The sequence below is a fragment of the Protopterus annectens genome, chromosome 3.part0 (assembly GCF_019279795.1).
Source record: "Protopterus annectens isolate FY-2018-M chromosome 3.part0, PAN1.0, whole genome shotgun sequence".
NCBI lineage: Eukaryota > Metazoa > Chordata > Ceratodontiformes > Protopteridae > Protopterus > Protopterus annectens.
Genome location: NC_056731.1, coordinates 1,748,084,841 through 1,748,110,937, shown reverse-complemented (window position 1 = coordinate 1,748,110,937; position 26,097 = coordinate 1,748,084,841). Strand labels below are relative to the sequence as shown.

Below are 26,097 nucleotides of genomic sequence, written 5' to 3'. Positions count from 1 at the left end.
CCCTGCAGCTCTCAGCTCCTTGTAAAATCTGCTTGACACTCAGCTGTATCTCTGAACTTTGCAGTACAAGAAATCTGGAAAAAGCCAAAATTTATTAAACAGTCAGAGAAACATACCACTATGTCAAATCAGCTGAAACAGAGGAAGACAAACGTAAATGGCTACCATTTAGTGAATTCAGTTCAACCTCTTAGCAAAACACACCTGAAAAAAGCCAATAATGTGGTGAATACACTGCCAAACATATTTCAGTGAATTCAGTTCTCACCATAGCTCTCAACCAAACATTCAGTGAATTCAGTTCTGACCATAGCTCTCAACCTTAGCACAAAATACCTGGATAAATTTCAAATATCCATGTTTATAAACTTTAACAAAATTGCTAGAAAAAGGTTTTTTTTTTACCATGTACTTTCTGAAGATATATGAAGTCTGCAATTCAAATGCCTGTTATTTTAACAAAACAAAGCCAATTTCCACAGAGCAGGGAGAAACACTCCAGACACATCTTGGAAAAATGAAGATGCAGAAACCACAGATATTATGAGGAACAGAACAAATATGAGGCAAAAATCTGCAATTTTGTCCAAGGTACAGGGTTCAAGTGTGAGTAACTCTCCTGATTGAAGCAGCAAACCTCAAAACCCCCGCTTGACTTCAATGTTTCCCTGCAAGAGCTACCTTACCTCTCTCCTGATTGGTCCTGCCTGCAGATCGACCAGTCTGGAGCTGTTCTGTGCAGTTGTCTACCGCACAGATTCCTGGGCATCTGCAGGCAGAAAATACCTTCCCTGTATCTGGACTGCTGATTCAGGCAGTCAGAATTTGCACAGATTTCTGGGCATCTGAGTGTGTCTGTGCATGCGTGGAAAACTCTGGTACTTATAAAAAATATATATTTTTTTCATTTTATGTTTCACAGTTATTATTTCTTTTGTTTCTAGGTGGGAGGGCTGCAGTCCTGCAGTCCAAGAGCACGAGCCGCCCCTTGTCTCCACTGAAAACGGGCTAAAAACCTAGCTGGACCAACCCGGTTAACAAATGTCAATAAATAAATAAAAATAAAAAAATAAATAAACTGTAGATTTTTTGCAATATTTTTGAAGATTATAAAATTATCATTCTTAAAATGCTTTGTAATACTTTTCTTCCTGGGTCTCTGCTGAAAATGATCTCCTACCCAGTTGGACTTTCCTGGTAATCAAATGTCACTGACAAGCAGATATTGTGTTATTATTCCAGTGCTCTTACATTTCATCTTGGTAATCACTGTCTTGCACTGAAATGTATTTCTTTCATAGATTCATACATTGTTACTCAGCTAATGACCTGGGGCCCTTTCTAAGCCTAGCCAAGTATTTCTGAAAGAATAATGATGTTTTGCACACAAACAGGAAATTGAGAACCAAGCATTTATAAGCTACCTTTGTCCATAAGGGACATAGGTTTCAGGTCTGGTGTAAATGTCCTGTTCCCCATCACTGGTCTAGGTTGCACTTAAACTGGGTAATAGATGAACTCAGCTTTACATGGATGGGAAGCCTGCTCCATAGTAGCAGCAGTCTCTGGAACACATATCTATCTCTCTCCAGCATGTTCTGTTTAAGTCACAGACAAAATTCATGTCCCTAGACCTTATATTTCTGGTGCTGTTTGACCTATGAATATGTAGCAGATTCATAAGTGTGGGGTTTTCAGATCCCTTGTAAGCCAAGCATATTTCACCCCCTCAGCAATGTACAAGAGACTGAACGGTTTTAAGGTGTTCTGCATAAGGCAGATTTGTTACGGCTTGTGTTCTTTTTTTGTAAAGAACCTCTGAGATCACTCTAGTTGCTGCATATGGCTGGTCAGCTACATACCAAAGGGATCATTGTACTCCATGACTAGTATGATAAGGGCAGAGAACAGTGGGATAATGACTTCTTTGGACCTAGATGCCATGCCTTTACTTATAGGTTCCACAACATAAAAGGATTTCCTCATCACTGTGGTCATGTGGTGGTTGAATGTAAGGCTACTGTTTACATGCATACCCAGATCCCTGACCATTGGATTGACTCTTAGATGTGTATTACCAACATGGTACTTAGCTGGGATGGTTGACTTCCCAAAGGATACAATTATGCATTTCTTAGCACTGAGGTTAAGTTCATAGCTTTGCACCATTTGTTAGTCAGAGATAGACCTTCTTGAAGAATGCTACTGTTTGCAGTGGAGTCCCTAATAACTTCCAGCTTGCAATCATCTGCAAACTTAGTCAGCCATAAAACTTCAGCATTTGCTTCTATTTCAGAGAAATAGATGCCAAAAAGGAGACAGCCCAGTATGGAGCCCTGGGGGACTCTGCTAGTGACTGGCCTCTTGGTGGAGATGGCCTAACCTATTTTGACCTCCTGGGTCTTATTAATGAGCCAGTTGGCTATCCAGCAAGTGATATAATAGTTTATACCTACATTAGTCAGCTTGTCCATAATGTTTGAGTGAGACATTATATCAAAAGCCTTGGCCAGGTTGGGATAAGCTGTTTGCACAGTCTTACCTTCATCTAGTGCTTTGGTGACCCTGTCAAAAGTCCATCAGATTTAAGAGGCATGATCTTCCTTTATTAAAGCTGAGCTGTGATGTGTCCAGCATTTGCAGGTGTTCTGTGCCCTCATTTATTATGTCCATGATGATTCTTTCCATGGCCTTACATGTGAGGATGGTAAGACTTAAGGGCCTGTAGTTACCCGGATCAGTGGTTGTACCTACTTTATGCAGAAGAATGACACAAGCCATCTTACATTCTTTGGGCACAAAACCTGACTGAAGGCTACAGTTGAAAAGGCATATCTCTATCCAATGGTTTAATTAAAATCCCAAAGCTAACTAGTCTGGGTCATCAAACTGATTCCCATCAATGCCTGTCTTTCACTGACTCAAGACTAAAATCTGTTTCATGATTGCAATAAAATTCCTCCAGATTATAAACAGTGATCTCTCCAATAATATAACCAATCAATAAACAAGTGAGTGAGTAATTCAGAATGTTATATCTACCAGACATATTTCTTTCATAAAACTCAAATGCAGACTTAGATTCAAGAAATATATACCTCTGAATCTGTTTACTTCATCAAGCCTCATGGGAGATGTGAAAAATGTGCTGACAACAATGTAAGAGGGTATGTTAGGATTTTGGAAAAAAAGTTCAGAAGGATAAACCTCAAAGAATACCATCTCCGGCCCTCTAGAAGGAATCAGTTCAAAGAGCCATAAATTAAAAAATCATAACATGGTAAACTGTAACTGACTCACCATACTTCAAAACATAGTTTCTACAGACTGCAGCTATAAGGGCAGATGTTATGTGACAAAGTATTTTGCACGCTTCAAAGCACTGAAGTAGATTGAAAGCTGTAATGTGGGATACTAAGCTTTACACAAGATGTGGAAGCAAGCACCATGCTAACATATGACATGCACCAAATGACAGTCTTACAATGATTTGCATGACATTTTTTGTCCATTATAACATTAAGTGCTACGAAACTGGACGTTTACCATTCACAGTCCTTATTTTTTATTACAGTTTTATAACAAAACACTTCCATTTTTTTCTTCCATTAGAATTGGATAACAGCCAAACTTCCATTAGTCTGTAATAAACATACACATTTTAAACTAAAAAAGGGCATGTGTGATAGGCAAAAACAGACATTTATAATTTAGTAGATATTAAGCACTTTCAGATGAAAATCTTAAATGGACTACTTGAGAATAAACAATTACCATAAAATATATCCATTTTATGTAAGAAAGAATCATAATATCAAATTCACACAAACAGTTTTCATTTCCTATTTGGTATTCTAGCTTTTAAAAAGCACTTAATATGTACTGTATGACCCCCTTTAACTGTGGAAATCTATCAGTCTGCCACATAAGTTCTCTTAATTCTAACTTATTTTTAAAGTCACTTTTCCTCAAATCCGTACATTCATGTTCTGAAAAATATAATCATGGCAGATGGTAGTATGTTCATATAAAGCATAATTTTTGTTCTCTGTTTAAATGGTATAATAATATTTCACATTTCTTTTGGACAGTTTCACAGTGGTCATCATAACATAAAAACCTGCACAGAATGAACACACTGCGGTATACCCATTGTGAATAAATTATTTTTATAATCATGGCATACCATAACATGTTTATGCTCTACAATTCTTTAGCACCATTTTCTTGAGGTCATCCTACATAAAACCTGCACAAAATGAACACACACTATAATATAAACTACCTTTTCTGAATTGGAAGCATAATGTGAATTACTTTTCCACATCAAGAAAGTAGACTAATGGATTTAGATGACTATGGGTTTGTCCTAGCCCATTTCCTCTTAAAAAATAAGTTTAACAAGGATATGTCTCCAAAGGCAGCTGTCTAATCTTAAATAATCTAGTGAATAACAGATGCAATGGGACTATGCATTGATGCTGAAGGGTCCTCAAGTCATTGTTACTAATTTAATCTTCTCACTGTGCATTGTATGAGTACAGTTTGCTTTGCACTTTTTCTACATCGTCTAATTAATTTCAGTATCTTGTTACCCAGATACACTTTTCAGAAAAAGATTCATTTTTGTTCACAAAAGCATAAATATACTATTTTTTTTTTCTGAAGGGAAACTACAGCATAAATCAAATTCAAAAATATACTGTATTATCATACTATCAGAAGTGAAACTGACACTCATCTGTCTTAAAAAGTGATCTTTTCAAAAATTTGAAGTATTTAGGCAGGGAAAGAACATGACAGAGATCTGTAAGTGACTGAGTGGCATACAAAAATTCAGACTGCAGCAGCTCCTTCAATGTTTGTTCCTAAAAATAAAATATGCATTTAAATTATGACATTTTGCTTTAAGGGATTACCATCTGGCCTATGTGGCCATTATGAATGTGCAAAACTGAGACTTTTTATGACATTTGGTTGCATAACCATAGTCATGTGACTCCTACTCACAATGACAAATATAATACATAGGTTCATAGGTTCATAGGTAGGTACTAGGCTATTGGCCCAAGGGCCTATACAAGCCTAGCCAAAAAGGTACTCTGGCTTTCGCCACCCAAGAAAATTATTTTCCTGTGCCCCTGTCAAGCAGAACCACAGAAGTGATCCCCGAGGTGAATTTTCAATTACCCATTCAATCATCAAGATTTTTCTTGAAGAGTGCTAAAATGCTAATGAGGAATTCTGTTTGACATAGGTAGTCTGTTCCAGAGGATGGGAAGTCTCTGGGACAGGAATCTATCCCTCCAGCATGTTCTGTTTATTGTTGTGACAAGGTTTAGGTCCCTAGAGCGTGTGGCTCGGAGGTATTGGGATTTCTTTAACTGGAGCATGTCCAATAGCTCTGGGTTTGACATAGCTTTGTATGTTAGTCAGAGATCGCCTCTGAGTAGGCGATATGTGACAGAGTAAAGCTGGAGCTTTTTGAGACAGTCTGCGTAAGGCATCTGTTTGAGGCCAGTAATCCTCTTTGTGAGGTATTTTTGCGGCCTTTCCGGTTGTTGTAGATGTCTTGTGAGGTACATGCCAAAAGAGGCATTGTACTCTATAATGGGTCTAATGAGTGATGAGTAAAAGGGAACAATTACCTCTTTTTTTCTGGATGAGAAACCTTTTGTGATGAGGTGTGCCACATAGAAGGATTTCCTGACCACTGTGACAGAGCTGGCCATGTCAGACTCCAAAGCCTGTTCACAAGTGGGGGTCCAGGTTCCTCAGTCCCTGGGCCCACTCTTGCAAGCAAACACAGGAGGGTTAAGGAGAACATAGCCAAATGACACATCTGACACACATATCGCTTCAGACAGGGTCGGACAGCTGAATATAACTTGCTGGCCAGAGCCTAAGCCTAAAGTTAAGCAGCCACATACACAGTAGTCAAACCCTAACGGGAAAAGGTTGTTAGTTACTAGCTACTACCATATAGGTGGCAATCACACTGGTACAAGAAGATCACAGAGGGATCTGGGGACTCAGGTTGACAGTAACCTTTAGTTTTGACACGCGTTGCTAAAGTAGTGCTAAAGTAGGAAGGAATTCTACCATATTTCATGAAGGGATTCAAGGGGATTCGCCAAGGGAGTCATGAGTCCCCTGTACTCATCACTCGTCAGACCAATGATTGGTTGGCCCAATGTCCGGAATGTGACTATATCTGCACCTGCCTGCAGCTGAAAAGTTCAAAAAAAGTCCTCACCAAAGGGGATAAAGGGTCTCAAATATCTTATGCTATGCTGCTGAAAAGGAAGAACTTTTCCCCATTTTTAAACACGCTTGCTCAGCCTGTTGACCTGTGCCTGACATACAAGGCCATGTCATGTCCAGATTTGATGAACATGCTTCACCTCAAAAAATCTAGATCCCAGAACTTCACAAGAGGGCGGAGACTTAAAACCTGACGTGATTGTGTGGGGGAGGGACTGGAGGGACACCCAATCACCCCAAGACTCCCTGCTGTGGTGGAAATCGCGGTAGGTAGAGGCAGAGCACCTTGGCCTTGTTGGTCAGAAATCTTGGCCATGGTTGGGAATGGGAGCGCAGATATACCCCAGGGATTACCCCAGTGTCTCTGCTTGACAGAGGCACAGCAAAATAATGGGCATAGTTTTCTTCAGAGCTAAAGGGTGGGGCGAAAGCCACAAAAACTCTGGGCTAGGCTTATAAATGCCCTTGGGCAGATAGCCTAATATGAACCTATAAACCTATGAACCTATGTGATTATCAAAGGAGAGACTACTGTCCACCTGTGTCCCAAGGTCTCTTATCACACTTTTGGTGTTAAGTAGACTACCGCCTATGTGGTAGTTCATGGGTACAGAGTTTTTACTAAAGGGGATGACAATGCACTTTTTGGCATTGAGCTTGAGGCCATGGCTTTGACACCAGGCATCTGTCTCAGTGAGGCCCTTTTGTAGGATGTCCACATTGTTAGGAGGTTTGATTATGGCTCCTAGTTTGCAGTCATCTGTGAATTTAGATAGCCAAAGACCTTCTGTGTTAGCCTGTACTTCAGAGAAGTAGATACCAAACAGGAGAGGACCCAGGACTAAACCTTGTGGTACTCCACTTGTCACTGGTCTGAAGTCTGATTTGGATTCTGCTACTTTCACGGTGTGGGTTCTGTCAGTAAGCCAGTTGGCAATCATCTTGTGACATAGAGATTTATACCTAGTTTAGTGCGTTTATCTATAATTCCAGAGTGAGGGATGGTGTTGAATGCCTTGGCGAGATCTAGATAGGCTGTGTGAACCACCTTACCCTCATCGATGGCTTTGGTGACTACTTCAAAGAAGTCTATCAGGTTTAGGAGACATGATCTGCCTTTTACAAACCAGAACTGTGTGGGGTCCAGAGTTTGGAGATCTCCAATGTCTTTGTTTATGAGTTCCACGATGATACATTCCATGGCCTTGCAGAGCAGGCTCATCAGGCTAATGGGGCGGTAGTTCCCGGGGTCTGTTGTGGCCCCCCTTTTGTGGAGTGGGATAACCATCGCAGTGCGCCATTCAATGGGCACAAAGCCTGAGGTGAGGCTATGATTGAACATGGTACTTAGGTGGGGTGCCAGTTCATTCTGTAGTTCATGTAGAAGGCAGCCTGGGATGTTGTCAGGTCCCATGGATGCTGTGTTCTTGGCTTTGGAGGGTGAGGTTTTTACCTGTGCAGCCGTGATTACAGGAACCTTGCATTCTTCCGGTATAAAGATGGGCCTTTTATGAGGTGAGAGGGAGTAAAGTTAGCACTGAACCTATCTGCCAGGATGTTGGCAATATCTGTTGGTTCTGTATATTTAGTGTCACTGTGCTGTAACTCAGAGCAGATCTGAGTGTTGCCATTGAGATTCTTGACATAGCTATAGAATGCTTTTTGGTTGTCTTTAGAATCAGTGGTGATTTTGTTTTCATAATTAGCTTTGGAGGATTTTATGAGGGATCTCAGCTTCTTACTGAGGCTGACCAGGGAGTTCCTCCAATCGTGGGATTTTACTCTTTTTTGCAACAGTTGGCTTTGGAGAAATTTTTTACGGTTGTTTTCGTAATGGAGGTTGGGAGCGGGATGTGGATGTCTAGGGTAATTAGCTTATGGTCGGATCTGACCAACGAGGAGCTGACCTCTGGTGTGGAACACTGGTCACCCATATTGGTGATGACCAGGTCTAGGATATTGCTGCCCCTGGTGGGGATGTGGATAAGTTGATCCAAGGCATTGGAATTGATGATTTCCAGAAAATGTTGAGCAAAAGAGTTGGTACATGAGTAGTTTCCCAGTTAATGGTAGGGTAGTTGAAATCACCCATTATTAGAGTGTTGGGTTGTATCTTAATATTTTCCAGTGTATCAAGAAAAGAGGAGTTGGAATCTTGGGGCATAGGGTGGGGGGTGCTGTAGCAAGCTACAATCTGGATTGCGGTTTTGCCCTGAGTTAGTTGAACTTGGATAATCTTGGATGCATTATGCTGAGCAACTAGCTTGGAGGTGTGGATATCCTTAATGAATATGGACACGCCTCCACCTTTAGTGTTTCTGTCCGGGTTTGGTAGCCGAAAGGTGTGGTATGAATTATAGCCTGGTAATGCAGGGGTGCTGTCTGGAGCTTTGAACCAGGTCTCTGTCACTGCACAGATGTCAATGTTCTCCATTTTAAGGAGTGCCTCGAGTGAGTGCATTTTGAGGTTTAGACTTCTAGCATTGAGTAGCATTACCCTTAGATTTTGCTTGCTTGTACCTGTTATGATGGTGAATTTGCCATTTGAACCTTGCCTAAAAAAGGCACTATAGGGGTGGCAAGAGCCTTTACCAGTATCTGGAATCCCAAGGGTGACAGGTGCAGGCCATCTCTGGCAAAGCAGCGTGGTCTGTCGATCATGTCATCCCAGGCAGACAGATACTGGATTCCCTTAGAATGGCACCAGAAGCTTAGCCAATTGTTAAAGTCAGTCATTTTGTCCTTGTACTGTGGTATCATTCTGGGTGATGGCAGGTTGCTACTCAGGGTTAGGGTCATACCTGCCTGGGCTACAAGATCAGAGAGCTCCTCCATGTCTCTTTTCATGTAGTTCAGGGAGGTACGTCTCAGGTCATTCACACCAACATGGACAATGACAGAGTCATATTTGTACTTGTTGTGGAGTGACCTGAGTGCATGCGTTATGTGGTGGATCCTGGCACCTGACAGGCAGCTGACAGTAACTTTTTCCTTGTTTAGCCTGGTGAGTGGAACATCAGTGTGCCTGATTATAGAGTCACCTATGACTAGAGTGTTGGGTACTTTATGCCTTATGGGCTGTAGTTGAGTGGCACACTGAGTATGTGGGCTATGTGTCATTTGGGTTGTGTTGTGGGGTGGAGGTTGCTTGCATTTCTGCTTTAGACGTCTCTTTTGTTTGGGCAGATTTGTACTGAGAGCCTCCGTGAATGTAGGTGTGTGATTTGTGCTTGTGTGTGTGTGTTTTGGTGGTGTAGGTTTTGAGGGACTATGTGATGAGTGTGTTGTGGTACAAGTCTTTACCTTCTCCTCTTGACTGTCTAGTCCAGTTGGTGAAGAGAGCTTTGCTTATAGTTTAGCTATATAAGTGCATCTCTCACAGGTTGTAGTGTTGGGTGGTAGGAGAAGAGGGTTGTTTGTGTATGTGAGGCAATTGCTGCATTGTTCCAAGATGCCCAGATTCATCAGGTAGACAGGAGAAAACACCGGGAGCTGACTGTTAGACATGAATAGGTGCTTATTTATTAAGTACTAAAAACTGTTTTCCTCTAGACAAGTGAAGAAAATTGAGTGCTGTAGTAATTTGTAACTTATTTAGTGCTTACAATGAGTTCTGAACAAGTGCTCAGCTCAAAGAAACCGATTTGAGTGCTAAAACTAAAAAGCTGGCTAGTTGCAAGGGAAAATTTGAAGAACAGACTCTATGGCTCCAGGAATAGTTTAACCCCAGTTAAGTGGGGGGCTTAGGAGCTCACAAACAGTCTTGGACACAGCAAATCCATATCTGGACAACACCTGCCACAGGAAAGGGGGGAAGCAAGCTTAGATTTTCTTTTCAGTAAAAGTGAACATATGAAAATATGACACACTGAGTTGTTCTAACACCAGAAATATAAGCAGTATGCATTTCTCAGTAAAAGCTGTAATCTGTACCACTGTAAATGCTGTAATGAAAGCACTGAGTTGAAATTGGAATGTGACACAACAAATCAAAATCTAGCTATTCCATTATCACTGTACTTAAAAACACAATGCATTTTCTTTCAAAAGCTAGTGGAAAATGTCATGCAGTTTATGAGCTATGGGCCTGTGCATGTAGAAAGCAAAACTAAACTGAAAGTCAGTTAAATACTGGTAAATCGCAAACATTTGAAATGTTCATTACATGGTAAATATTTGACTATGATTTTTATTTGGGTGACAGCACACATGATATTACAAGCATAACTATGTTATTATCATAATATATAACCTAAAGTACTTAACCTACTAATGGATAACTTGTAAGTGGAAGTGAGCTCTGAGCTGAAATTCTTTACTTATACTTGTCAATTTTCTGTTCCCCAGTCTGTTTTCTGCAAGAAATCATTGCCACTGTAGTTTCTATTTGGAAGGCAGCAGTCACTATACTACAAGTGGTCTTTTCACCTTTCTCTGTGTTTGTGTGACAGTGACATTGGCATAAATAAGTAAGGGACGTGTGGGGCAAATTCCGCAACATGGCAGGATGAGGGAGCCTGCTTTGTTTTTCTGTTGTGTTGTTCAGAATTTTTATAGGTTGAAGCTTATTTTTTTGTATAGTATATGGGATTCAGACTATTATTACCAAAAATATGAATTCATATCTGGAAATATTTTAGTAGTGACGGAAATCTTATGGGTAAAACAATAACGACAAGTAGGCAGTGGCAGATTCTCCTTTATCTGGGGATATTGATACATTTTTAGAAATACAAGAATTAAGTTGGCAAATTAGACTTAATGCCACAGTGGCGCCAGGTCTCAGTGATATAACTTCTATAATCAGTGTGTTGAAATTCCGAGCAGATTGTACTTAATTGATTCACATGAAGGTTATGATTTTTGTGATATTTTCTCACTGTTAGTTTTCAGATGTTTTATCGATTATATGGAAAGTTAGATTTATATGTTTACATTATTTATAGTGATTATGGTTTACTGAAATAGTTTTTTAGTGAATTAATATACCATTAAATTATATAATTTCGTACCACTTTATATATTCATTCACTTATTTATTGCACTTGATAGAACTGATAATTAATAACGTAACATAAATTACTTATTTATACTCATACTAGGTAATTATTGCCACATTACTGTCATTTTAAGAGTTCTAGTTAATTCATGCATGATGGCTTAATTTATTCCAGGATATTGAATTTCATTGGCTAGGGACATTTTTCAAATGAGGTGGCATTAGTATAATCTGTTTACTCTTATGAAGTGTGTACAAATTAATACAGATGAAAGTGCTCAGTAATTATTAATGGCGATTCATGATTCTTAGGTGGTTTCGGCTTATTGTTTATTTTTTTTAACAGCCAGTATATCACACTTATGTTGTTGTATCTTTTGGCTTATCCCGGTTAGGGGTCGCCACAGTGGAACTCTGGTCCGCTAATGTTTGGTAGTGGATTTTTACGTGCCAAGTTACCAGCCCAACCTTCAATGAAGGCACGCCCATTCATGCATGCCTCCACACAGAAGATGCTCTAGCTGAGAATCGAACGGGACAATGTCTTGCTGTGAGGCGATAACGCTACCACAGCACCACTACCGCGGCCAGTATATCACTTATAAAACACCATATTCTAAATGATGACACTGGATTTACAATTTGTTAGTACTAAATTATCCAGATGAACACACACATATCAAACTGTTGCAAATACTGATCAAATGTACTCACTATTATAAAAACTTTTGAACTATGTTCTATTAAAAATGTACAATTTTCTAATGCTAAGTATAACATTTGTATAAAATTTAACCTACAAATACTGAATTATTAAAAATACTGGTTGACCTTATTCCTTGTTGTAAATATTGTGGAAGTGTTGGCCATTGTAAATGTTGTTCTTGTAATTTGCTGTTGCTGTTGTAAATATTGCATTTATTGTCTTCTAACTGGTTATTGTTATTCATTTCACCACTGAGCCTGGGTCGTTACTGAAAAAGGTAAACTGACCAGTGCAGCCACCTGGTTATCAAATAATAAATCAATAAATACATACTTCTTCTTTTTTGAAGAAGTCGTTTTAACATTTGCAATCACTTTACAATTTTAATACATTGGCTGAACATTTAACTCTCTTGTAGTTTTAGGTGCTTTTATTTTTATGATAAGGCGCAGGCTACCTACATCTTATAGCTGGCTAATCTGGAATCTTCCCTAGAGAATTTCACTAGAAAATATCAAACTGTTTTGGAGATATAGCCTTTTGCAAGTATATAGTAAAAACTGGAAAAATGATCAGACATAGGGAAGCAACTTCTTTTGGAATAATGGTCAGGAATTAATGAGCAAAAGACTCTCTTGAAAAACGTAAGCCTTAGCATTTCTTAACTATCACCTGCATATAGTTCTTTAAATGTCTTGATGGCTGAATTGCTCAGACTTTGGGCATTTCTCTGTGACTCTGACAACTTAAATATGAGGAGTAGTTGTCTAGAGACAGGAGTGAAATAAGCAAGAATGGCTGACCTTTCATTAACTTTGGATGGCGGTCATAGCGCATGTTTTACCTATGATAGAAACTAGCAGAACGGTGGGAGGGTGGCCTAATGGTTAAAGTGTTTGCTTTATAAACACAAGGTGCAGGGTTTGAATCTCACAAGGGATAATTGGCTAGGCTTAAAATGGCTCACAAGGGCAGTTAGCTTAGTACCAATCTATGAACCTATGAACCTATAAAATATAAGCTGTTACTGTTAAGCGGGCTGCAAAGTCTCACAGCAGATGAATGCTCAAGCATCAACTATCCTGTGACAATAGACTAGGGGCTGAGATACATAACTGACTTGGAAAACAGTCAAGCTCTATACAATTATGATGTACTGAGTCCACAGAACATTAATTTATTTATTTTACATTTGTTTAACAGAAAAGTCTGACAGGACAAAGGTCCTTTTTCAGTGGAGGCCCAAAGAGGAAAGCTCAAGATACAGGTAATAACATTTACATAACTTTAATAACATTTACATAACTTTAACATTTGTTAGTTATGTTCACGTTGCCATTTCCTTGTATACTTACATGCTGACTCTTAGCCCTTATGGGGACAGGATGAGCCAAAAGATGCCAAAAGATGAAGGGATATATGTGAGACAGCCACATGCTGAAGATCAGTAGGCTGGTAGCAGGAAGTGATTTTTGGAAAGATGATGAGTTAATAGGTTTTCAAAGTCCAGCTGAGCTGCTGATGGTAAAGCCTTTATACCACTGCATTATATTGCTTATATGAAATCTGTACTAGTTTTGTGTTCATTCTCTTAGTGTTTATAAGGCTCTCATCCTGGTTTACTCAGCATTTCATGTCTTGAGTCCCCCTTACCTTAAGGAGCTGCTGGCCTGGCATTGGAATGCTTTTGCCTTGTGCTCTTTTACCCTGTCACTGTTGGAGGCTAACTGCTCTGCTCAGTTCTTCAAGTGAGTGTTCTTTCACCTTTTGATGGCTGTGCTCTTAGAACCTCTTATCAGGAGTCAGATGTCTTCAGTGCTAGTTTAAAACAATTCTTAAATCCATATTTATTTGGGATGGCCAATGAGGCATGATTTAAGTCCTTGCATTTGCAGGTAATGCTTTAAATTTATGTCTTTAATTATAGGTTCATTGTTCTTATTATCTATTGATCTATGAGAATCTTAAGGTGACTAGCCTTACATTCCTATGGTAGGTTTTGGCCCTTATATTTTGTGTTCAAATAACCCAGAAAAGGGCTAAACAAGGATGTGTTGGGACATTAATGTGTTGACTCATCCAAGAGGGTGCTATATGGATGATACATTTGTGGTTACCCATACATTTTTCCAAATTATAGTTGAATACCTTTATAATATATAAGCTGTTCTTCATTCACTGTAATATACCCTCCCTTTTCAAATGTGTCTGGGCTGATAGACATACCCTGGCCATAGCATAGCTATAGCAGACATTAGGCAAGCCATTACCTTATCACATGTGATGGAGGAAAGAAGGAAAATGTTCTTAGTTCTTTTCTATTTTGCCTGTATCAACCATGCTGTCCCCACCCTGTGAAGCCTGATTTTGATCTTAATCTAAAATCATCTAAACCACAAGTAGAGTCCCCATATGTGATGAATGCAATGTTAGTTGTCACATTTGTGTATCTTGATAGCATTTACTAACATTGTAAAATGATTTCTTTCTGTGGGATTTAAGTTTTTGGTGTATTGACATGAAGCACACTGAGTGAAACTTACTTCACTGCAAAGTCAGTATATTTTAATAAAAATAGAAATATTATATTTTTAAGAAAATAACTTAATGAAGACACTTAAAACTGCCTCAGTAATAAAACTGGCAAACACAAATAATTTTAATTTCACAGTTCTTTGATCTGTGGCTCATGGAATGAAAATCTTAAAATTCAAGTTGCGGTCAGGGGCTAATCAGAAGTAACAACAAAATGGCAAGAGGTCAGATAGAAATTAAAGCCAAAGATGGTACTGGCATGAAAATATTGGTTTATAAGCACTAATTTGGGACAAATTTAATTTTAGTTTGAAGCCCACAGTCAGCCGAGTTAATAAATAGACAGAGTAGGTCAGCTCCTCAGAAGAGGGGAAATGAATGGGCCCAAGACACTTAAGGATGGTTTAATGGCTGCCAGGCACAAAGGCAAAAATAAAATAGAAATTTTAAAGGAAACAATAAGTCATAGCAAATAATAAGCAAGGACACTAATACATGGTTCTTAAAAAAACAAACAAACAAAAAAAAAAAACAATAACTTAGATTTTTACAGAAGCTATTTAAGAATGATGGCAATGATTTTTAAAAGCATTTCCAATCATTACCTTGATTTTTTTTATTGCACCTACATATGCAAGATTAAAACACACTGTAAGTATAAAGTACTCATGAAGCAAATGGACAATGTTATACATATATATATATATATATATATATATATATATATATATATATATATATGTATGTATATACAGTGCCCTTTAGTAGTAGTAATGTATAAAGTCATTTTCTATTTTACTTTGAAAATCTAAGACAGGACCATCAATTTGTTCGTCTGAACCTTTAACACAGAACATGCAGCTTAAACCCTCCACTAAAGATGTGAAAATGTAATTCTGATCATGGATTTACTATTGTGTTATTGGAATATCTACTTTGTTATACAATAGAAATCTATTTTGCATGTCATGTTTAATTTTTAAGGAGCTTTGACTGCCAAAAGAAAAGCCAGTATGAGCAAATGTTTAATGTTATAGAAAAGGCTTAAAGAGCACCACTCATATGGCACTTTCATTGTGGCACTGAATACACTGCTTTATAGAAATGAATGTAAAATGTATAAAAAATCATAAATATAGTATACATTTATCTCAAGAGGCAGTTTTCTGATAAGACAACACTACATTATGACATTTTTTTCTTTTTCTTCCAATAGAACACATCCTTTTTGTAAAAATTGCAAAAGAATCCTTAAATATCATATCAGTCTATTATGAGCTTTTATTTTACATTAGCAAAGTGTTTTTATACACCACTGATGAGCTTTGTTGATTGGCATATGCATGTTGTCCCTTATTAACTCCTGGACTCAACATCATTAGCTTGAAGCCAGTCCAGTGTAATTTCTTAAACTTTCAAAATCATACTATGAAAAATGGCCCATTTTCCAACATGACATATTCTATTACTACTTCCAGTAAGGTGAAGTATATTTGAATAAAATCATTATTTGAATGCACAGATAATCATGGCAGTTGACCAGGTCTTGAATTAATTTGAAGTTCAGAGTATGACAGTGATCTACTTATCCTATCGATTGCGAATCATGGGGACTCTGTTAAAAAGCAGAACAATACATCCAGAGGTAACGTTTGAAGGTTATTAGAAAAAAATACGACTGTGACATTTAGTCAGAAGTATAACTAGTTCACTGTAAGAGATGCATACTAGTTTACAGTTTGATTAGTTCATATCAAATCATACTGACAAGAAGTAAGCACCTTGGCATTCATGTAGTGCTATATTAGCAGATAACTACAGATTATAACATAGATAAGCAATGGCAGATTTTGATGTCTAAACGGCTTTCCCTTTAGTTTATGAGACACTGTGGGCATGTTCATCTGTTATCTATGTGGGTTTAATTGAGTGAATCTATATTTCACCTATTACACTGGGAATGTATTTGCGTGAAAGTATGCATGTGGTTAAATGTGCATGGACTTATTCATGTTTAAGGCAAAGGCAGGTTGTAACTGGAATTAACAAATATTTGGTTACTAGCTGGCACAAAAATAGTCATGATATCTCAAAAAAGTACGGCATGTAACATTTGTGAGAAGATATCAGAAGAGGTTTTTATATGAGAATTACAAAAAACAGTTGTGACACAAACTGTTCAAAATATTTTGAGCTGTCAAGTTTAGAACTGCTTAGCACATGACAGTTTAACTTACTATTCATTTTACAAAATTCATTTTGATGAATCAACCAGGTTAAAGAAATGAATCATAACTACTGTCATGTGATTTACATACTGAACTGAATGATCCATAACCCATAGTGCGTTGCATTCATGTTACATTTACATAACCATTCTAGGTAGGTCATTTGCATCTTGTTCCTCTATTTCAGTGTCCTTAGTCATTTTTAAAGCAGATTTGTCTATAGTGTTCCAATTACTATGGGAGTTTTATTCCACACCCCCTTCTTCATCTCTAATTAGGCTACAGTCATACAATACTTACAAGCTTCAGCCTTATACTATTCAACATTCTTCTGGTACCTCTTTGAGTCAAACAGGTGCCTTGTCCCAGTCATCCTTCATGGACTCTGGCATTAAGACAGAAATGAAAAATGAGAAAGCAGCATCTTACAACATCTATCATGATGGTAGAAGATAAGTTTCCTCTTTGGTTTACCCCTTAGATGTCTTACATTGTGCAGAGAGTGCAATGACAGCAGTGTGATTCATTGTTTTACTACTTAACTATGGCTCACTAATGTCATAATTACAAATGATATCTTGTATCAGTTCACAGCTCTGTAAGAAGTGTTTCTGTACTTAACGAGGTTCACTAGTGTCACAGATGGGAACTCTCACACTGCTTCAGCAGACAGCTCTCTAGCAGTTGACCATGCTTCACTAGTGTCACAGATGAGAGCTCTCATACTGTCTCAATAGACAGTTCGCTAGCAGTTGCTTTACTTATTATCCAGCGTTACTAGTGTCACAGATGGGAACTCTCACACTGCTTCAGCAGACAGCTCTCTAGCAGTTGACCATGCTTCACTAGTGTCACAGATGAGAGCTCTCATACTGTCTCAATAGACAGTTCGCTAGCAGTTGCTTTACTTCTTATCCAGCGTTACTAGTGTCACAGATGGGAACTTTCACACTGCATCGGCAGGCTACATCTTATACTGTTTTTTACTTAGTTCTTATTTTTGTTTTCATGCTTTCTATGGATCCATGCCAGGGCTAAATATATTACATTTGCAATCTAAAACTAAAGGGCTGGTACCCGTTAAACAACACACATCCTAAAACAAAACAAGACAACGAAACATCAGACAAAAATACATTCTGAAATGTATACGCAATCAAATATTATCATCAATAATCTGTAGCTGTGTGTCAAACGTTTACCACACAAACTAAATGAATGTACAATAAATCATTTCATGAGGTATTCCATTAGAAAGTAATACATGGCAGATTCAATAATGCCTACACTAAGTTTGCACTAAGTGTAGACTGTGTTCACGATCTGTATTCAAGAACATCCCTACCACAATTGTATGCTTTCTAGTCACTCAAAAAGAATATAATAAGTGTACATGTATGTTACACTTTGTGGTAACCTTTATAAATCCAAGCTCCTTTTGATTTCACCTTTCCAAATCCCCATGGCTATTCAAGGCTTCAAGAAAATCAGCAGGAAAGTAAAATGAGGTGGAAGAAGGTGTGAGTTACGCTTGTGTTGTGTAATCGCTCAGAACAGTGTACACTTAGTATATACATAGTGTAGGTATGAAGCTTTACTGTTTTAAGCTCTATCAACAACTTAATTGATTACCTGCTTATTATGTCTTGGTATCTCTCTTTAGCAAGAAGGTGGCATTTCAGTAAAAAAATCCTTAAAAAAAGAAAAAAAAAAAGTTAAAAGATCTTTGTGGTTATAATACTGAGATACTAAATCTTGCTAAGTAACAGTTTTACTTTTCTGATTATGAAAACTCACAGAAATCATTCAGACTTTATTTTCTTGATTTTATGTTTTACAGAATTAAACCAATGTCATCTTCTGGCAGCCACCTGGTCAGGCAAGTCTTTATGAAAACTGATAGATGTGGAGAATGTTATGAATCTGCCAGTCAGGAATCAGCATGTGAGGAAGGTAGTGAGACAACTTCCAGACTTTCTAACTGTTCTGAATGTATAATACCTTGGTTATTTCTGAACTTTATTATGATTCCTTGACCATTTTCAACCCTATTGTGGCTCACTGTGTTATTAGTAATCTGTGATATTAAAATGGTGTTAGGCCTGTACACACACATGGCTTCTTATGGACTTTGGTTTATGGGATTCCGATATCTCTGTAGTTTTCAACCGATTTTGTGAGCCATTCAAAATTTCCACCATGTCCTTTATTAACTCAAATCACAAATAATCACCAGAAACATAGCTTGAGCTTAGATATGAAAGAGTATTTCCCTATCAACAAAAACCGGTCTGGATGTGTAATAGCAAGATTCACAGATCATTGTATTTTATAAGAACTGCATTTAGTCTGTCATACATTTGTGAGTCAGAGTATGTCATATAATGTGATAAGGAGCCCTATTAAGCTCTACTCAACATTCTAGTCATAGGTGACTCTATAGTCAGGCACACTGATGTTCCACTCACCAGGCTAAACAAGGAGAAAATTACTGTCAGCTGCCTGTCAGGTGCCAGGATCCACCACATAAAGCACGCACTCAGGTCACTCCACAACAAGTACAAATATGACTCTGTCATTGTCCATGTTGGTGTGAATGACCTGAGATGTACCTCCCTGGACTATATGAAAAGAGACATGGAGGAGCTGTCTGATCTTGTAGCCCAGGCAGTTATGACCCTAGCCCTGAGTAGCATCCTGCCATCACCCAGAATGATACCACAGTACAAGGACAAAATGATTGACTTCAACAATTGGCTAAGCTTCTGGTGTCATTCTAAGGGAATCCAGTATCTGTCTGCCTGGGATGACATGATCGATAGTCCACAATGCTTTGCCAGAGATGGCCTGCACCTGCTGCCCTTGGGATTCCAGATACTGGCTAAGGCTCTTGCCACCCATATAGTGCCTTTTTTAGGCAAGGTTCAAATGACAAATTTACCACTGTAACAGGTACAAGCAAGCAAAATCTGAGGGTAATGCTACTCAATGCTAGAAGTCTAAAACACAAAATGCACTCACTCGAGGCACTCCTTAAAATGGAGAACATCAACATCTGTGCAGTGACAGAGACCTGGTTCAAGGCTCCAGACAGCACCCCTGCATTACCAGGCTATAATTCATACCACAGCTTTTGGCCACCTAACCTGGACCAAAACACTAAAGCTAGTTTCTCAGCATAATGCATCCGAGACTATCCAAGTGCAACTAACTCTGGGCAAAACCACAATCCAAATTGTAGCCTGCTACAGATCCCCCACCATGCCCCAGGATTCCCACTCTTCATTTCTTGATATACTGGAAAATATTATGGTAAAACCAAACACCATAATAATTGGCGATTTCAACTACCCCACCATTAACTGGGAAAACTACTCACGTACCAACTCTTTTTGCTCAATGTTTTCTGGAATTCATAAATTCCAATGCCTTGGATCAACTTATCCACACCCCCACCAGGGGCAGCAATATCCAAGACCTGGTCATTACCAACATGGGCAACTGGTGTTCCACATCAGAGGTCAATTCCTCATTGGTCAGATCCGGCCACAAGCTAATCACCCTAGACATCCACATCCTGCCCCCACCCCCATTAGGGAAACCACTGTAAAAAAATTCTCCAAAACCAACTTCATGCTTCTTAAGACAGAAGTGACAAACTTCACGACACACATGCAGATGATCAATGGAGGTACGACTGCTGAATCCTACACAGATGCACGTTATAAGCACTTACACAAGTGCATGGATCGTGCAATCCATAACAGAACCAAGATGCTATCCTCAAAAAAAGGAAGTCAATCTGGTGGTCCCCTGCCATAAACAAACTCTATAACAGAAGAAAGAAACTGTTGCAAAAATGAGTAAAATCCCATGATTGGAGGAACTCCCTAGTCAGCCTCAGTAAAAGCTGAGATCCCTCATAAAATCCTCCAAAGCTAGTTACGAAAACAGAATCGCCGCTGTTTCTAAAAACAACCACAAGACATTCTACGGCTATGTCAAGAATCTCAAAGGCAGCACTCAGATCTGCTCTGAGTTACAGCACAATGGCACTAAATATACAGAACCAACTGATATTGCCAATATCCTGGCAGATGGATTCAGTGCTAACCCCTTACCCCCTAAAGGGCCCATCTCTATACCAGAAGAATGCAAAGTTGCTGCAATCATGGCTGCACAGGTAAAAACTACACTTTCCAAAGTCAAGAACACAGCATCCATGGGACCTGACAGCATCCCAGGCTGCGTTCTACATGAACTACAGAATGAACTGGCACCCCACCTAAGTTCCATGTTCAATCATAGCCTCACCTCAGGCTTTGTGCCCACTGAATGGTGGACAGCAACTGTTATCTCACTCCACAAAAGCGGAGCCCGGGGACTACCGCCCCATTAACCTGAAGAGCCTGGTCTGCAAGGCTATGGAATGTATCATCATGGAACTTATAAACAATAACATTGGTAATCTCCAAACTCTGGACCCAACCCAGTTCAGGTTTGTAAAAGGCAGATCATGTCTCCTAAACCTGACAGACTTCTTTGAAGTGGTCACCAAAGCTGTAGATGAGGGTAAGGTGGTTCACACAGCCTATCTAGATCTCGCCAAGGCTTTTGACACCATCCCTCACTCTGGAATTAAAGATAAACTCACTAAACTAGGTATAAATCCCTATGTCACAAGATGGGTTGCCAACTGGCTCACTGACAGAACTCTCACTTTGAAAGTAGCAGACTACAAATCTGACTTCAGACCAGGGACAAATGAAGTACCACAGGGTAGAGTCCTGGGTCCTCTCCTGTTTGATATCTAATTCTCTGAAGTACAGGCTAACACAGAAGACCTTTGGCTAACGAAGTTCAAAGTTGACTGCAAACTAGGAGCCGTAATCAAAACTCCTAATGATGTGGACATCCTACAAAAGGACCTCACTGAGACAGATGCCTGGTGTCAAAGCCATGGCCTCAAGCTCAATGCCAAAAAGTGCATTGTCATCCCTTTTGGTAAAAACTCTGTACCCATGAACTACCACATAGGTGGTAGTCCACTTAACATTTAAAATGTGATAAGAGACCTTGGGACAGAAGTAGACAGTAGTCTCTCCTTTGATAATCACATTGCCACAGTAGTCAGGAAATCCTTCTAAGTGGCACACCTAATCACAAAAGGGTTCTCATCCAGGAAAAAAGAGGTCATTGTTTCCCTCTACTCATCACTCATTAGACCCATTATAGAATGCAGCGCCCCTTTTGGTATGTACTTCACAAGACATCTACAACAACTGGAAAGGCCACAGAAATACCTCACAAAGTGGATTACTGGCCTCAAACAGATGCCCTATGCAGACTGTCTCAAAAAACTCCAGCTTTACTCCGTTTGTTGAAGTCAATTGTTGAAGTCAATCATTTTGTCCTTACACTGTGGTATCATTCTGGGCGAAGGCAGGATGCTACTCAGGACTAAGGTCATACCTGCCTGGGCCACATGATCTGAGAGCTCTTCCATGTCTCTTTTCATGTAGTCCAGGGAGGTATATCTCAAGTCATTCGCTCCAACATGGACAATGACAGAGTCATATTTGTACTTGTTGTGGAGTGATTTGAGTGCATGCATTATGTGGTGGATCCTGGCACCCGACAGGCAGCTGACTATAACTTTCTCCTTGTTCAGCTTGGTGAGTGGGACATTAGTGTGCCTGACTATACAGTCACCTATGACTAAAGTTGGGTATGTTGTCTTGCCTTAGGGGCTGTTGTTGGGTGGCACACTAGTGTTGTGAGCTATGTGTCACTTTGGTTGTGACTGGTGTTTATTTGTGTTTCAGCTTCGGAGTTCCTTGTTGCTTGGGCAGGTTGATGTTAAGGGCCTCCACATATGTGGGTTTAGTGTTGCTATGTGTGGGTGTTGATGGTGTGGGTTTTGAAGGGTTATGTGTTGCTTGAGGTGTAGTGCAGGTGTTAACCTTCTCCTGTTTAGCACAATCTTGTCTGGAGAGAGCTTTGCTTTCAGTTTGGCTATGTAAGTGCATCTCTCACAGGTTGTAGTGTTGGGTGGTAGGAGGAGAGGGTTGTCTGTGTACATGAGGCAGTTGTTGCATTGCCCCAGTATGCCCAGATTCACCAGGTGGACAGAAGAAATCACCGGAAGCTGACCTTTGGACATGCCTGTTTAGATGCTTTTTTTGGAAAGTACAAGAGCTGTTTTCCCTTACCTTTACAAGGTACTTTGCAATTATAGGCTGTTTAGTGCCTACGATTAATTTCTCCTTATTAACAAGGAGAGTTGAGTGCTTGTATCAGTTTAAGGCTTCCTAGTGCTTTCCATCAGGTTCTAGAGCAAGTGTTAGTCACAGGGGTTCAGGTTTTAGTGCTACTACTGAGAAACCAGCTAGTTCTAAGGGAAAATTTAAAAAGCAGACTTTCTGGCACCTGGAATAGTTTAACAGTAGCCCTGTGGTGCTGCATGATGTGAGAAATGCATGAACACACGTGTTTTTAAGCCAGAAAGTTGAAAGGGATATAAATCAACCCAAAATGGCTAATAAAATTACAATTTCAGAACTGGAAACTACTCCTCTAGCGTTAGATAGGCAGTACAATGCTCAACAGTCCCACTGGTAAGCAGTAAGACTTCCCTCTACCACAGCAAGTTCTGGATAGTTCTGAACACAGAAAATAAAGTCCTGAAACCAGCAAAGCCTGGAATCTGGACTATAGTAGCTAGGAAAGGCGGGAAACAAGCAAACAAGATAGTATTTTTTTGTTTGTTTTTTTTGGTTCAAACAGGCTAAACAATGCAATAATACAGTAACTAAACACAGAAAAGGCTAACACACTTCAGTGTGTAGTCCTAAACAGTAAATGCAATTAAAACTCTACAAAATTAGCAATTTAAAACTTTTTGAATGAAGCAAGGTAAGTGCACAACTGAAAAATGATTTAAGAGGCAGTAATACAGTAAAATAAGTAGCTAGTCTACATATACAGAAAAGTCTATATATACAGAAAAGCAGCTAAAACAAACAAAAACAATTCAGATGCAGTGGAACCTAAAGCACTTGAGTTGTAGCAATATTAAGGCAAATACAGTTTTAATAAATGCACTAAAATATACTCAGAACACAAGGAGATTCAGGCATTTTTTTTGTAAGAAAGGGAGAAAGGAGGAACAGAAGGAAATAAACTAAGTGGGTTGGCCTTCTCAGATGTTCTCTCTGTATTAGGTAGAATGAGCTAATGACACTAGAATGGGAGGAGTGTCCCAGATCAAATTTACAGTAGGGGCGGGCAACTGCAAAGCCACCAAGTATAGTAACAATACTAAAGCTAGTAGCCTACACCCTTTTAGACAGTAAACACTACAGAAATGTTTATCACAGCAGTGAGCCACAAAATGAAAGTTTTTAAACAGATAAAGGAGCACAGTGAAATACAGTGAAACTAGCTATAAAGCTTTACAAACAGTGTAACAATACTAAAGCTAGTAGCCTACACCCTTTTAGACAGTAAACACTACAGAAATGTTTATCACAGCAGTGAGCCACAAAATGAAAGTTTTTAAACAGATAAAGGAGCACAGTGAAATACAATGAAACTAGCTATAAAGTTTTACAGTGTGACAGTAAAAAACTTATTACTCAGGCACTGTAAGGCAGACACTTTTAGTTTAACCGTGCAGATTAGTTAATAGCAATAAAATACAGTAAAAGATATGCAGCAGGCAGTACAAAGTGCTATATATAAATTGCTAGAAGCAATAACCAGTATAAATAAGCCAAAAAAACAGGATACTTATTGCTATATATCTCAGATCAGAGTTGTAGTCAATGCCCCTCCTCCACTCGGCTCAGTGTGTATAGAATGTGTATCACAAAACATAACATTGTTTTATCAATGCATTTTTCTAAAAAGGTATTAAAACCTGTGTCACAAATCTTATTCAGACTGTAGTTAAGACAAATGTAATTAAAACTGTGAATTACATTCTTAAACACTTTAAATATATGACTCGTGCAACACTTATGACAATATGTTCATTATACAGAAATGCAAACACAGAAGCACTCGATTATCATCCTGTACATCTGGAAACTTCATCCTAGATAATGCATTACCCTGATGTCCACATGATAAATTAATATGTGCCTCAACGGCTACAAAGCAGATTTAATCAAATTCCTCTTTTACTTTCTACTGTGAGACTTGTATAAACCAAAAAGTATTTGCTAGATAAACGGTGCTTTGTTGTAATTTTAAAAATTATAAAAATACATATCAGCAATGGACTGTCACTGTCTCTTTAAAGCAAACACTTCAGGATATCTCTTCTAGTACTATCATCTGTGCACTGTGAGATAAAAGTGTACACGGAGTAATGCCAAGAGGTATGATCTGCTTGCCATGCATTCATTCAAGTGGCATTTAAAGTAAACCACAACTTTTAAGTCTTCTTGGCTAAACTAAGACATTACTATGAAAAAGAGCAACAGAATATCCTATATGCAAGTAATGGCCTTTTTCAGTAAATTATCTTGTGCTGGATTTAAATCTCAATGTGTAAATAATACATGTAGATTAGTACATTAGTTATTTAGTCTGCATGACATGATCATGTGTTTCTAGAACATCAAAACTTTTAGTAGTGAGTCTGGTGGTTAAATTTACTTTACAGTTGCTAAAATGCACCCTTCAAATTTGTTTCTGTTTTCTGCAAATTAAATTCTCCTTCATTGGATACATGGATGGGATGACATGCTCGACAAGCCACGTTGCTTCGCTAGGGACGGCTTGCATCTGTCACCACTGGGCTTTCAGATACTGGCAAAGGCTCTGGCCACCCCCATAGTGCCTTTTTTAGGCAAGGCTCAAAAGTCAAACCCACCTCCATAGACAGCACAAGGTACAAGAAACTAAGGGTAATTCTGCTAAACGCCAGAAGTCTTAACCTCAAGATGCACACACTCGAAGCTCTCCTCAGTATGGAGAACATCGATATCTGTGCAGTGACAGAAACCTGGTTCAAGGCTCCAGAGAGCACCCCAGCACTACCAGGTTATACCTCATATCATGCTTTTCGGCCCAAAAAAACCCAGACCGAACCACAAAAGGAGGGTGAGTTTCCATATTTATCAAGGATATCCACACCTCCAGGTTAGTGGCATTGCATGAAGTATCGGAGACCATCCATGTGCAACTAACAGTGGGCAAAACTGCTTTTCAGTTTATAGCATCCTACAGACCACGCTCTCAAAGTCAGGAATCCCACTCGGCTTTCCTGAAAACATTGGAGAACATGAAGATCTCTCCAAACGCCATTATATTGGGTGACTTCAACTACCCAAACATAGACTGGGAGCACTACTCAA

General features: G+C 39.0%; 1 protein-coding gene across 4 annotated transcripts in view; it reads right to left on the bottom strand.

Moving 5' to 3' along the window:
* The window catches only part of PAG1 (phosphoprotein membrane anchor with glycosphingolipid microdomains 1), a 1,294,572-nt gene that overhangs the window by 917,851 nt on the left and 350,624 nt on the right, over nucleotides 1-26,097 (bottom strand). For all 4 annotated transcript variants that reach the window (XM_044065772.1, XM_044065771.1, XM_044065774.1 and 1 more), the window contains exon 2: nucleotides 18,365-18,424. The gene's annotated coding sequence lies outside the window, so the exon portion shown is untranslated. The remainder of the gene's footprint in view (nucleotides 1-18,364; nucleotides 18,425-26,097) is intronic.